The sequence below is a fragment of the Scyliorhinus torazame genome, chromosome 5 (assembly GCF_047496885.1).
Source record: "Scyliorhinus torazame isolate Kashiwa2021f chromosome 5, sScyTor2.1, whole genome shotgun sequence".
NCBI lineage: Eukaryota > Metazoa > Chordata > Chondrichthyes > Carcharhiniformes > Scyliorhinidae > Scyliorhinus > Scyliorhinus torazame.
Window position 1 is genome coordinate 112,724,344 of NC_092711.1, and position 15,657 is coordinate 112,740,000.

Here is a 15,657-nt window from a genome sequence, read left to right on the forward strand (position 1 = left end):
GTGACCCAGGATCGAACCCGGGTTCTCAGCCCTATAGGCAGGTGTGCTAATCACTGCAGCACCGTGTCGCCCAAGGATTGATAGATGTTTTAAGTATACTCCAGACCAGCCTGCACCAAACGGAAATCAAACTGGCTGTTTATATCCAGGGTCCTGTGCCGGACAATTCCGTTTTGATCTGGACTCAACCAATAATAAATATAAACTGGAGAATCGCTCATAATTCAAAATGTTTATCTCAATTCTCCTGATTCTCTGTTTTTCAGAGAAAATTGACACAGCCAGTTCAAACCTTGCAGAGAGATGTGAATAGAATAGACTCCATACAGTGCACAATGCGGCCACTCGGCCCATCGAGCCTGGACCGACGCTCTGAAAGATCACCCCACTTAGGTCCAGTTCCCCGCAAGCACATCTATTCTTTATATAAAAAATATTTTATTCTCCTTTTTCACATTTTTGCCCAAATTTGCACCACCAACAATAAACAATAAGCAATAACGAATATAATGTCAGTCCCCATATCACCAACAACAATCCCATCCTCCCACCAAACCCCAAACAACCACCCGCATGTTAACATAAACAAATAACAAAAGGGAATCAGGAATCACCCATCGTCACCATTAACACATACAGTCCCCCTCCCGCGAACCCTCCCAACAGCCCGCCTCCTCCGTCCCCCACTAACTTTCGATGTTATACAATTCTTGAAAGTGCATAATGAATAACGCCCATGAATTGTAGAACCCCTCCATCCTTCCCCTCAGTTCAAACTTAACCTTTTCAAGAGTCAAGAATTCAGACAGGTCCCCCCCGTCACGCCAGGGCACAGGGTGGAGAGGTTGATCTCCATCCCATCAGGATCTGCCGTCGGACGATCAACGAGGCCAAGGCTTCAACATCTGCCTCCGCACCGTTGCCAACCCCGCTGATCCGACACCCCAAATATGTCCTCCCGAGGGCCCGGGAAGCACATCTCATCTTTGAACACGAAGTGACATTTTAACAAAGCCAATCTAACTAACCTACACATTTGTGGACTGAGGGAGGAAACTGGAGCACCCGGAGGAAACCCACGCAGCCACGGGGAGAACGTGCAAACTTCACACAGTCATCCAAAGCCGGAATACTGGCGCTCTGAGGCATCAGTGTTAATCACTATGCCGCCATATTGTTGTAGATGTCTTTTCTCTGAAATTTATGAAGTCAAAGCAGATAATCGAACAAATAGAAACAACAGCGGTCAGATCACCTTTTGAAGCTGTCTATTTGAAACTGCCAATTAACAATATAATAGCTCATCTCCTACCTCAACATCATATTCTCTCACTTTCCCATACACCTTTTTGTAAAAAAATCTATCGAACACTATCTTGATTGCAGGTCTCTGAGGTAAAGGATACCACAAATTCACAACATGGTAGCACAGTGGTTAGCACTGTTGCTTCACAGTGCCAGGTTCCCAGGTTTGACTCCAGTTTGGGTCACTGTCTGTGTGGAGTCTGCACGTTCTCCCCGTGTCTGAGTGGGTTTCCTCCGGGTGTTCCGGATTCCTCCTACGAGTCCCGAAAGACGTGCTGTTAGGTGAATTGGACATTCTGAATTCTCCGTCAGTGTACCCGAACAGGCGCCGGAGTGTGGCGACTGTAGGCTTCTGATAGTAACTTAATTGCAGTGTCAATGTAAGCGTACTTGTGACAATAATAAAAGATTATTATGACAATGATTTGACGAAAACAATCCCATGTTCTTCTGTTAAATATATGGGTTTAAGTTGAATTCATGTTTGTGTTTACGAACATACGAATTAAGAGCAGGAGTAGGCCACTCGGCCAATTGATTGTTCAATAATATCATTGCTGACCTGATTGGAAGCTGAACCCTACATTGTGCCTACCCCCAAAAACCTTTCACCGCCCCCCCCCCCCCCCCCCCGTTAATTAAGAATATATCGAGCTCTCCCTTATAAATATCTAAATACACACCTTCCACTGCCATTTGAGGAAAAGAGATCCGGAGACTCACAACCTGCTGAGAGATGATAATTCACCTCACCTCCATCTGAGATGGGCGACCCCTTATAATAATAATATTCGTTTATTGTCACAAGTCGACTTCAACGAAGTTACTGTGAAAAGCCCGAGTCGTCATATCCCAGCGCCTATTCGGGGAGGCCAGTACGGGAATTGAACCCCCGCTGCTGGCCTTTTTCTGTATTACAAGTATTAACCAGTGACGTGAGTTTCCTATACTTCAATGAGAACAAGCATCATCTCCACATCCACCCTTTCAAAACTCCTCAGAATCTTGAAGGGTTCAATAAAGTCACGTCTTACTCTTCTAAATTCTAGTGAATACAAACTTTACCCTCATGTTAACCCACCTATTGTTGGTATTAGTCTAGTCAACCTTTCCTGAATTGTGTGTGACACATTTACATCTTTGCATAATTACGTAGACCAATACTGCACACAATTCTCCAGATGTGATCTCACCAATGCCCTCTACAACTAAATCATAACCCCAATCCGTTTTGAATCAATTGTCCACACAATAAGTACTGAAATTGTATTAGCTTCACTAATTCATTACTGAACGTAAAGACTGGCATTTTGTGATTCATGCACGAGGACACGCAGATTCATTTGAATCACAGATCTCTTCAATATCTCACGAGTTCTAAAATAAGCAGCTTTTTGTTATTCTTGCCGAAATAGACAATTTAAATTTGCCCAAATTATACTCCATTTGCCAAATCGCTGCCATATCATCTAATCTATCTTTGTCCCTTTCAGTTCTCCTCCCACAGTCTAAAGATGTACAGGTTAGGTGGATTGGCCATGCTAAATTGCCCCTCAGTGTCCAAAGTGGGGTTGCTCGGTTACGGTGGTAGGGTGGAGGCATGGTCTTAAGTCGGGTGCTCGTTCCAAGGGACGGTGTGGACTCGATGGGCCGAATTTCCTCCTTCTGCACTGTTAATTCCATGATTCTACGAACCCTATGAAATATCATCATTGTTCACAAACTGTCTCTTGTCCAACAACACTGTTGAAATAAAGATTGTTTACAGGGCGCTGATAAATGCTCCAGGAAACTGACCGAGAAGATGGACATCGAACTGTTTAAAGGTCCAGGCAGGCATAGAAAGAGCAGAAACACAAAGATGTGAGGGTAGGTGGATTGGTCACTTTAAATTGCCCCTTAATTGGAAAAAAAATTAATTGGGTACTCTAAATTTATATTAAAAAATATAATTGTTACTCTTGTGATTTTTGAGGAGTTTTTCTGTTGCTTGTGTAAAATGGAAATCATATAGTCAGTGCCTGCAAAAGTGAGGGTATTTCCGGTTCAAATGGGTATTATCTGTAGTAAATGTTAAATATCTAATATTGGTTCTGATAGCTATTGATGACAATGCTTGTGCATTGGAATTAATAATTTGCAGGTACATTCTAGTAAAGTTGGTGGGTATTGCGTTGAACTATTAGATAATGGGCTAGATTTTCTGACATAGAAACAGTAATATTGGAAATACTCAGGTATATCATAACTAGATTTTCTGTTCATTAACTATCGAATCCACCCCAACATTTTTAGATTGATGAGAGTAACTCCTTTGAAAACCGGTCAACTGATCTTAAGGAATGAATTTTAGATAGATGATAGCTACACACTTTCAGTTGAGATTTTTTAACAGAAAATAACAATCTTTTGTTTCACAAAACTACAGTGCCTCCTAAATGCATTTACAAGCTTAAAAAGTCATCTCCCATCATGTTTTACTTAACCTGATAGTTGTATTTTAAGAGCTTTATTGACATTAAAGAATACTTTTGACAGTCATCAGATGATACTTAACTCTGAAACTGCTTACTAATTGCTTGGATATTGCACATGCTATGTCATGACAAATTAATTCAAGATTCCTTGAGGCTTTTAACAATGTTTTTTCATGGCCTAACCAACAAATCACAACTTTTCTAATATAATGGCACACACTGCTTTCATCTCCAATACAGTCACCCTTCAGTCAAAGATTGTGTAGGTTGATTCGACTTCCTCACTGGTTGCATATATCAGCAGAGGGTGATTTATTGGGGTGTGACTATAGAAGATTCAAGCTTCCGTGAATTTCTGTCTGGTCAGAAATGAGCAATCGGTATTCCACTGAAGATGCAATTGGTCAGAACCAATTTATCAGGTTGTCGAGTGACACTCTTATGATTTGTAGTTCATATCAAACCAATTCTAATTTATTTGCTGAATGTACGCCACACTTAAAGTATTATAATACTGTCCTGGCAGTGTAAAAGCTCATCATATCTTTGAACCAGACTTTGGCTGCCAAATATTTTCTCTGTTGCAAGCAAAAGATCAGCAAGTTAAAATTGGGCCATCTTCTGGATGATTTGTTTAAATATTGCTGGGGTTGGTGGAAGAGGGAGAAAAATGCTTTGCACAATTTCTGATGGAATCATAAACCTGTTTATACACTTTTGATTTTGCCACAGCTAAAAAAACAAAAGGAATCCTCCCCTCAAAATTAATTTAGTCAAATCCATTCAGAGCTTTCTTTAAAAAACAGTTGATTTCTTTAATTTCCATTTGAAAGGACAATATATCTAAACTTTATATGCCCTTAGTGTTGGGTAGGGTTGCTGGATTATGGGGATAGGGTGGAGGTGTCGACCTTGGATAGGGTGCTCTTTCCAGGAGCCGGTGCAGAATCGATGGGCTGAATGGCCTCCTTTTGCACTGCAAATTCTATGATTCTATGAAACACGGGGGGAGCGGGAGGGGGGGGGGAGTATTCGATTGTTTAACCGACGTCAGACCACCCCCAGATGGGCTGCCGTTGATTTCCAGTGTCCAACAAAATATATAAGTTTTACATGCTTCATCGAAAGAAATAAAGAATAAAAAAACCTTTGCTTCACACAAAAGATTTGTACATTAATAATTTATCCAAACTACTTCTCATTTTGAAATCTACTCTTCAGTATGCGTTCACTGGCCCGTCATTCAATATCTTGCAGGTGTAGCCACCTGAGTTGGCCAAGTCCCGATTTAAAATGGCGAACGGCAAAGGCTGAAGGGAAATTCAGCCAACACAGGCAGAAACCAGCAGGTGCAAGTTTGCTGTGTATTTAACTCTGCAAAGGCCCAGACAGCATCGATACTAGCAGCCAATTGCATAATAATGTAGCAACCATCTACATACTAATAAGCAATCCCCGGGAACAATAGCAACATTTGGGACAAACAAAACTAAGCCAGACTCCCCGGCGCCAGCAGGAGCCAACACAAAAGAGGTTAACGGACACCTCAAGACCGCCCATCGATCAGGGAACCGCTCCAGTATTGGAGAAATCGAACCAAGCGATTGGAACGAAGTCCAATCACCTTGAACCAGGTACAGGGTCCACCCCGAAAGGCGGGAAGCCGCTGGGGACTATAAAGTTAAGCCCCCAAGTTCAAATCGTTCTTCTTGACCGGGTCACCCAGCAACCCGAACCAACATTGACCGTGACCGGATCAACGGCCGCCGAGAGATCGTAAGTCTTAAGTCAACGCTCGCTACGAGATAAGCACTCCTAGCTAGCAATCCGTACCAACTTCGAATCCCACCGACTCAGAACCCGAACGAAAGGCCATTTGTTTCCCTGACCTGGTGGGCCAGTCCAAAGTTAAGTACAGGCCTGTTAGTTGTAGAAGTAGCTTAGATGTAGAATTTGTGCATGAGTAGCGATTACTGTGTATAATAAATGTGCTTTGATTTAAATCTTACTAATCGGTGTATTGAGGTATTGGTCATTACTCGAACTTGAACCCCGTCGCGGTATCATAAAGATACCTGGTGACTCAAGAGCAAAGGTTATAAAACAGAGCCAAGTGAACCAACCAAAAGTTAGCAACACAGGGAGAACAACTTATTGCACAAACACATTTTCCCCTCATAGTTACCACAAATACAACTTGTATTTTCGAGCAGGGTTAATAAAGTGAAACGTCCCTATCACAGGTGGGGAGCTTAGAAACATATGAATCCTGCAGTGGCCAATGTGCTGATTACCGAAGTCAACGGATTCAATGTCAGGCCACTCAAGAAGTTGTTATACTGCTATCGATATTAATAATACTCAGATTTCACAGATGACCAATTTTAGAAAATAATCTGGAAAAATGACGACTGAATATTTTTCAATCAGCATTTTTTAAAAAAACCATTAGTGGTGAAAGGTGAACCATTTACTCCAGCTTAACTCTGCTCAGGCGCGTGTGAAAACAAAACAATTCTGCTCGGGCGTTTCTATCTGTCCTTTGGTCTATTTGTCAGTTTTCATTTATCATTACATCTAATTTTCCCCGTTTCCCCGTAATTTCAAATATATATGTTTAGTTTCATTTTATTTCCACATTTGCTTTGGGCTGTCTGCATTTCTTACAATCGTGGGAACTTGTCCCAAACTCTCTGAGTTGTCGGCTGGGTTCAGTCTGTTCAGTTTCCGCAGTGGGTTTCACAGTTACTCGCTGGGAACCGCCTCTGCCTGTTCTCTGGCAATGTCAACTCTTTCCGTCCATTAACTGATTCTCTCCCGGATTTGCTAGGCAGATTTTCTTAGCTTTATCTATATGGAATGTGTGGAACAGGAACATACCAGTCGGCCAACATGATTTATGTAATCCACAAATAGCAATTAGACTCGCTTGGTCCACAATCTAATTGACCATTCACACCATCTGCCTGTGTTGCTCTATTCTGTTCTCCCTCCTGCATTTCCAATTCTTCCAATAAATCCATCAATGCTATCTGCTCCAACCACTCCATGTCGCAGAAAGCTTTACATTCTGACTTGCGTAAGTTTATATTTATCTTTCCTATTTTTAGTTTGATCTGTTACTGGTCACTTGCCCCGTAATCAGCGACAAATCAACTGCTCCAAATCCAACCCACTGAACTCGTTCATACTTTACAGATTTCTCTAAATGCTCCTACTTGTACTTTATTTTCCAAAACAAAGAAAACAAGCCTGGTAAATCTTACCAGAGAGACGTGCAGGGTTGTAGATTGTTTTCTCATGGATATAAGGAATGAAAATTGATAACAGAATGAAGAGAAGCGGGAATGGTCATAACCAGTTGCGCACCTCTTCTGCTATTCAGTACCAACGTGATGAAAGTCCAACTTCAGCATTACATTCCTGCACTTTTCCCATACCCCTTTATCCTCATAGTATCCTACAATCTATCGAACACTGCCTTCAATACACTCAGCAACTGAGTATCCACAGCTCACTGAGGTACAGAATTCACAGATTCTCAACAATGGTTTGCATGAATATATTTCTTCCCTTCTCAATTCTAATTCCGATCCTCTTCATCTGAAATATTACCCCTAATTTATTGGCTTCCCAGCCTGTGGAAACACCCGCCCAGAATCTGCCCTGACGAGTATCTCGATAATATTGCATGTTCTCACGAGTTTTACATCCATTCCTCTAAATTCTACGAAATATAAACCCACACTTATCTATGACTTACCGGGCAGCCCTTTTGTCTCAGCAATCAGACTGATGAACCTTTGTTACATCTCCTTCAAGGTATTTACATCCTTCCTTAAGTAAGAGTCCAAGACAATATATAGTGTTCCAGGCGGATATTAATTGTAGCCCTTGCCACAGTAAATGCATATTTCACTCGGTATACACGGAGCAGGATTGTTTAATCAGCAGAGCCGGCGGGTCGGACGTTGGTGGCAATCAGCAGGAGGTTTCCGTGTCCATGCTTGGCCTAGTGCCATGGTACCGCATGGGGCCTGGAGTCAATGTTGACGACTCCCAGGAAATCTCCACCCTGACTGTATATCACCGTGCCGCCACCTCTGGTTATATCCTGCTGATGGAACAAACATACACAGAGATCGTGGTGATGATGCCAGGGACAATGTCTGTAATGTATCATTCTGTGGGTAAGAATATACCAGGATGCTGCCTGACAAAACTGTGGGAAAACTCTCCCACTTCTGACCCAAATCTCCAGATGTCAGGAAGGAAGACGTGAACAGCTGACTAGTCGGGGTTTGCTGTTCTATTTACAATCCCTAGGTCGAGTCAAATGGTATATGGAGTTATGTGTCAAAATGTTTAACTTTCTGTTAGCACTCGTAATGGCTTCATTCATTGACAGGCTTGCTAGGCCATTTTAGAAGGCATTTAATAATAATAATCTTTATTATTTTCACAAGTCGGCTAACATTAACACTGCAATGAGATTACTGTGAAAATCACCTGGTGGCTACATGCAGGCGCCTGTTCGGGTACACAGAAGGAGAATTCAGAATGTCCAAATTACCTAACAACACGTCATTAGGGACTTGTGAGAGGAAACGGAAGCGCCCGGAGGAATTCCACGCAGACACGGGGAGAACGTGCAGACTCCGCACAGACAGTGACCAAAGCCGGGAATCGAACCTGGGACTCTATTGCTGTGAAGCAACAGTGCTAACCGCTGTGCTTGAGAGTCAATCACATTTTTTTGTGACGGGGTCATATTTATGTTAGACCAGGTAAGAAAGACAGACTTTCTTCTCTAAAGGGAGTTAGTGAATGTGATTGCTTGTAACAATCGAATCTGTTTTCATGACGCCCATACTGAGAGTAGCTTTCACTTGCAGATGTTTTTATTAAATTAATTTAAATTCTACCAGCTATCATTTTGCGATTTTAACCTGTGTTACAAAAGCATTACCACTAGACCAACACCTCACATGTGAACATTACAGCCTGTGATAAGTCACAATTTGGAGTTACTTACCGGCTGTAACAGTGATTATTGTCCCGGATCCGCTTGAATAACCATCTTTCGAAACATAGCACAGTGACACCGCTCTCGGTCTTTACCGTCTTACAACTATTGTCGCCTCCTCTGTCGGAAAATTCTCCTGAGACAGTCTGAGCTGCCTGATTATTCAGGAAATTTAGATAAATAAACAATATTAAACTTTTCAATTCTCTGTCGGTTTAAACTTTTCTTTGTGAGGCACTGGGCTCTGAGAACATCGCCACAGGAACATTTGCTGGAGATGTGAATCGGAGGAAAACTAGAACTGGTGAAACGCTGATTTTTGCGGTACAATGTTCAATAAAGATAGCTGAATTATGCAAATTGCAATGAAATTACACTGGAATGCAGGGACAATAACATCAACCGAATAATTCATTACCCAGCCTCTGAAAAATTATATTTCAATTGCATAGGTATTTGCCACCGTCCCTTCCACTGTGCTTTCCTGTCCAGTATATCTGTTGTATCTGTATTGAGCTTCGCAATAATAAGTGGCGCTGTCTTCGACTCTTAAATCGCGAATTTCCAGCCAAAATAACTTTCTTGCTTTATGGATTCTCCCAACAAATCTCCCCCCACTCGAGATCCGCTCCCAACCTTTCCCGGTCCGAAATTGCTTAATGAAATATCCGGATTGGAAATAATCCCGATATTCACCATTGAAAACACAAGTGATGGTGAGAGACTGACACTCCTTCATGGCCGCCGCCGCCGGGCTCTGTGTCACTGACCGACTGAACGATCCTGGAAGTTAAACACAGAGACAGTTTAATGGACCATCAGAGCGGAACCACACAACGGGGCGAAAACCCCAGACAGTGTCTGTAATTGGGATGGACTCGGGCAGCTTCATATTAAATCCGCACAATGTGGATGAGTTTGATCGGTACTCACGGGTTAAACAGACACACAGGGTGAAAACACGGATGATTTCCATCGTTCTGCCACCTGGAGCTGATGGTTAATATGACGAGGAGATGGAGGCTGCAGAACTGTGCAGCTCTAGGTGGCTGGGCTTCAGAGCTGCACTGAAATACACTCGGTGGTAGAACTAATTTGCAGCGGAACCATTGATGAGCCGTACTTTTCCTGACTCTGGTTGTGTGATGTGTGAATACGTGACCGATTGAAACACGGAACCTACGTTCTCAAGTTGTTTCATTGAGTCTGGAAGCCTGATGTGTGGACCCCTCCCACATTTGTCTGTGGTTCAGTGGCCTACGAGTTGGGGGAGGGAGCTGAGTTGTTTTTCCTGGTAAACCCTGTCCCCTCATTCACGCACAGTAACGACCTGTCAGGTTCTGCACAGGATCTGCCACAAGATACAGGCAAATGCGACCCAGCCAATTACCGCCCTATCAGTCTACTCTCCATCATCAGCAGAGTGATGGAAGGAGTCATTAATAGTGCTGTCAAGCGGCACTTACTTGGCAATAACCTGCTCACGGGCGCTCGGTTTGGGTTCCGCCAGGGTCACTCAGCTCCTTACGTCATCTCATTGCAGCCTTGGTTCAAACATGGAGAAAAGAGTTGAATGCCAGAGGTGAGGTGACAGTGACTGCCCTTCACATTAAAAGCACCATTTGACCGAGTATGGCACCAAGGAGCCCGAGCTAAACTGGAGTGAATGGGAATCAGGGGGAAACTCTCCGCTAGTTGGAGTCATACCTGGCACAAAGGGAAATGGTTGTAGTGATTGGTAGTCAATCATCTCAGCTCCAGGACATCACTGCAGGAGTTCCTCAGGGTAGTGTCCAAGGCCCAACCATCTTCAGCTGCTTCGTCAAAGACTTCCCTTCCATCATAAGGTCCGAAGTGGGGATGTTTGCGGATGACTGCACAATGTTCAGCACCATTCGCGACTCCTCAGATACTGAAGCAGTCCATGCCCAAATGCAGCAAGACCTGGACAATATCCAGGCTTGGGCTGATAAGTGGCAAGTTACATTCGCACACAACAAGTGCCAAGAAATGACTATATCCTACAAGAGAGGATCTAACCACCGCCCCATGACATTCAATGGCATTGCCATCGCTGGATCCCCCACAATCAACATCCTGAGGTAACCATTGATGAGAAACTGATCTGGACTAGCTACGTTAATACTGTGGCTACCAGGGCACCTTGAAGGAGAGGAATCCTACAGCGAGTAACTCACCTCCTGACCCCCCCCCCCCCCCCCCACCCCGCCAAATCCTGTGCACCATCTGCAAGGCACAAGTCAGGAGTATAATGGAATACTCTCCACTTGCCTGGATGAGTGCAGCCTCAACTACAATCAAGAAGCTCGACGCCATCCAGGACAGGACAGTCCGCCCAGATGCACTGTAGTAACGCATCAGGTTCAATAGATAGCACATTCCATACCCACGACCACCACCATCTAGAAGGTCAAGAGCAGCAGATAGCTGGGAATCCCACCAGCTGGAGGTTCCCCTCCAAGTCACTCACCACCCTGACTCGGAAATATATCGCCGCTCCTTCACTTTCGCTGGGGCAAATTCCTGGAACTCTCTCCCTAAAGACCAGTGGTACCTACACCTCAAGGACTGCAGCGCTTCAAGAAGGCAACGCACCACCACATTCTGAGAGGCAACTAGGCATGGGCAATTAATGCTGGCCTAACCAGCGACGCCGACATTCCATAAATGGATTAAAAAATATCTGGGGCTGTCTCTCCTGTTCCCCAGTAACCTATATATCTGTTTGCACTACGCTCATGGTCAGCTCTTGTTCTTGTTATCACTACACAAGTAAATGTCTCTGTCGACATTACGCCAAGTACTGCCTCCATCATTGTTGCACTAAGTTTTAATTCATTGATCGTAGTCTCTGGCTAGGTCAGTATTGGTTGCCTTTGAGAAGATGGTGGTGAGCTGCCTTCTTGAACCTCTGCGGTCCATGTCCACTAGTCGGTTTCTCTGGTTATATTACACCAGGCCTCGTCTCTGTTTATGTTATACCAGGTCCTGATCTTAGATAAGATTACATAGATTGTTAAACCTGAAGTCAGACTAATCAGTCCCAACATGATTAGACTGCTTGTCGTGGAGTTATGAAACATAGACATGGACATCACTTTGTGAAGATAACAATGAACAACTAAGAACGCAATTAGTGAAAGTTCTCTCTGTGCAGTAGCAGTTGTTTCAATCCTTTCCATCAACAGGGACACTAAGTTGGAAAATTCAAGGTGCATTTATCTCATGCCATTAGCAGCTACAGTCGCATGTTGCCATCACTTGCACAAACCACACAATCGAGGTTTATATCAGGAGATGCTGTGAGATTATTCGGGGAACAATAATCTGCTGCTGATTTGCGATGTGATATAATTGAATTTTCCAACTGATCAGTGGAGACAGAGAAGCCCCTGTCCTGGAAACGATGGTGTCAGTGTGACATCCGTTCAGAAACAAGAACACACAACAGAACCGCTTTGAATAAATAGTTACAATATCAGATAAGTTTCAATTGAAACACATGAACTGTTTGAGTTTTCATGTATAGAAACATATAAAGTAGTAGGAGAAGACCAATCGGCTGTTCGAGCCTACTCCGCCATTCATTATGATCATTCTTGATCATCCAGCTCAATAGCCTAATCCCGCTTTTCCCCCATCTCCTTTGATACACTTCGTCCTGAGTGCTAAATCTATCTGTTTCTTAAAAACATGCAATGTTTTGGCCTCAACTACTTCCTGTGGTAACAAGCCGACCACTCTCTGGGTGAAGACATTTCTCCTCATCTCTGTCCAAAATGGTCTACCCCGTATTCGCAAACTGTGAGCCCTGGTTCTGTACACTCCCACAATGGGAACACACTTCCTGCATCTATCCTGTCCAGTCCTGTTAGAATTTTATAGGTTTCTATGAGATCCCCCCCTCAATCTTCTGAACTCCAGCGAATACAATCCTAACTGATTCAATCTTTCCTCATACATCATACCCGCCAGCCCAGGAATCAGAATCAGGAACCAGTCTGGGATTTTCACAGTAACTTCATTGCAGTGTTAATGTAAACCTACTTGTGACACTAATAATAATAATTATTATTATTAACCTGTGCTGCACTCCCCCGAGAGCAAGAACAACCTTCCTCAGATAAGGAAGGAGACCAAAACTTCACACAATATTGCAGGTATGGCCTCATGAAGACCCTGGATAATTGCAGGAAGACATCCCTGCTCTTGTACTCGAATCCTCTCACGTACGATTTGCCTTCTTACCGCCTGCTGTAGCTGCATGCTTACCTTCAGTGGCTGGTGTACGAGGGTACCCAGGTCTCGCTGTACGTTCCATTCTCCTAATTTATGGCCATTGAGATAACAATCTGATTTCTCGTGTTTGCAACCAAAATGGACAACCTCGCATTTCTCAAAATTATACTGTACCTGCCATTCATTTGCCCACTCATTCAACTTGTCCAAATCACTCTGAAGGATCTCTGCACCCTCCTCACAGCTCACCCCCAACACAGCGTGATGTCATCTGCAAATTTGGAGATATTGCATTTTGTTCCCTCATCTAAATCATTAATATGTCTTGTGAATATCTGGGGCCCTAGCACCGATCCCTGCAGTACCCCACAAGTCACTGCCTGACAATTTAAAAAAGACAATGAATTCCTACTCTGTGTTTCCTGTCTGCCAATCCGTTTTCTATTCATCTCAATACACTACTTCTAATCCCCATGTGCTTTAATTTTACACACTTTTATGTAGGACTTTGTCAAAAGCCTTTTGATAGTCCAAATATACCACATTCACTGCCTCCTCCTCGTCAACTCTACCAGTTACATCCTCGAAGAAATCCAGTAGATTCGTGGAAGGTGGAGAGGGACTAAAGGTTATTATTGGGAAAATGAAGATAAATTGTCTTAATATTGTTGGAAGATAACTTGTAAAAACACAGCGAAAACAGCGCGGGAGCAGAGAGAGCCGGGAGATTTAAAAAGCGCGGGAGCAGAGAGAGCCGGGACAGCGAAAACAGCGCCGGACGAGAGAGCCGGGAGATTTAAAAAGCGCCGGAGGAGAGAGCCGGGACAGCGAAAACAGTGCGGGAGCAGAGAGAGCCGGGACAGCGAAAACATCGCCGGAGGAGAGAGCCGGGAGATTTAAAAAGCGCGGGAGGAGAGAGCCAGGACAGTGCTGGGAGAGGTGAGTGCACAAAAGGTGTGGCAGGAGTGCCTTTAGTCACGGAGTGCTGATTGGAACAGAGTGCATCTGAGTTTAGGTGAGTGACTGAGTGCTGATTGGAACAGAGTGCATCTGAGTTTAGGTGAGTGACTGAGTGCTGATTGGAACAGAGTGCATCTGAGTTTAGGTGAGTGACTGAGTGCTGATTGGAACAGAGTGCATCTGAGTTTAGGTGAGTGACTGAGTTCGGGTGAGTGGCTGTGTTTTTGTTGGTGTTCGGGTTTATCCTTGAGGTTCTATAAAGAAAATAAATTAAAAATTTTAAATTAATTAACTAGTTGAATATGGCTGCACAGGTGATGTGCTGTTGCTGTATGATGATGGAACTGGTGGATCTCATTGAGACCGTCAGTGACCACATCTGCAGCAAGTGTTGGCTGCTCGAGGAACTTCGGCTCAGAATTGATGAGCTGGAGACCGAGCTGCACACACTGCGGCACATCAGGGAGGGGGAACATTACCTGGACACTTTGGTTCAGGAGGCAGTCACACCCGGTAGAATAAGTTCTGTTAATTCAGACAGTGGTCAGGGACAGAGTGGTGTGACTGCAAGGGAGGCAGGTAGGGGGATCTTGAGTTTAGGAGTTGAGGAGACTCAGCCCTTGACCTTGTCCAACATGTATGAGGTACTTGCTCCCTGTGTGGATGAGGAAGAGGGCTGTAGGGAGGATGCGTTGACTGACCACTGCACCGTGGTACAGGAAGCCATTCAAGAGGGGGGAACAAAATGACAAGTAGTAGTTGTAGGGGATTCTATAATTAGGCGGATTGATGGCATCCTTTGTAAACCAGATCGAGAGTCCCGCATGGTATGTTGCCTGCCCGGTGCCAGGGTGAGGGACATCTCTGATCGGCTTGAAAGGATTTTGGAGAGGGAGGGGGAGGATCCAGTTGTTGTGGTCCACATTGGGACTAACAACATAGGTAAGACTAGGAAAGAGGACCTGTTTGGGGATTATCAAACACTAGGGACTAAATTAAAGAACAGGTCCTCCAGGGTTATAATCTCTGGATTACTACCCGAGCCATGTGCCAATTGGCATAGGGTTGAGAAAATTAGAGAAGTTAACACGTGGCTAAAGGAGTGGTGCGGAAAAGAGGGATTCCATTTCATGGGGCATTGGCATCAGTACTGGGGCAGGCTGTACTGTTGGGACGGTCTTCACCTGAACCTTTCTGGGACCAGTGTTCTAGCGAATAGGATAAATAGGTTGGTCACAAGGACTTTAAACTAGCAAGTTGGGGGGAAGGGAAGTGTAAAGCTATGGACAGTATAATGGTTAATGAAGATCAAGGCAGCAGGTTACGTGACAGGTTATTATGTAGAGATATGGGTTCAAAGACAAGGAAAATTAGGAGAAAGGGTAAGAGGAACAATAAATTGCGAAAAGTTACTGATCAAGGTGTTAGGATTCATAACAAAGACATAAAAAACAGCATAAGTGTACTTTACCTGAATGCTCGTAGTATACGAAATAAGATAAATGAGTTGATGGCGCAAATCATCGTGAATGACTATGGTTTAGTGGCCATTACTGAAACATGGTTAAAAGATGGTCACGACTGGGAGTTAAATATCCAAGGGTATCAGACTATACGAAAGGATAGAAT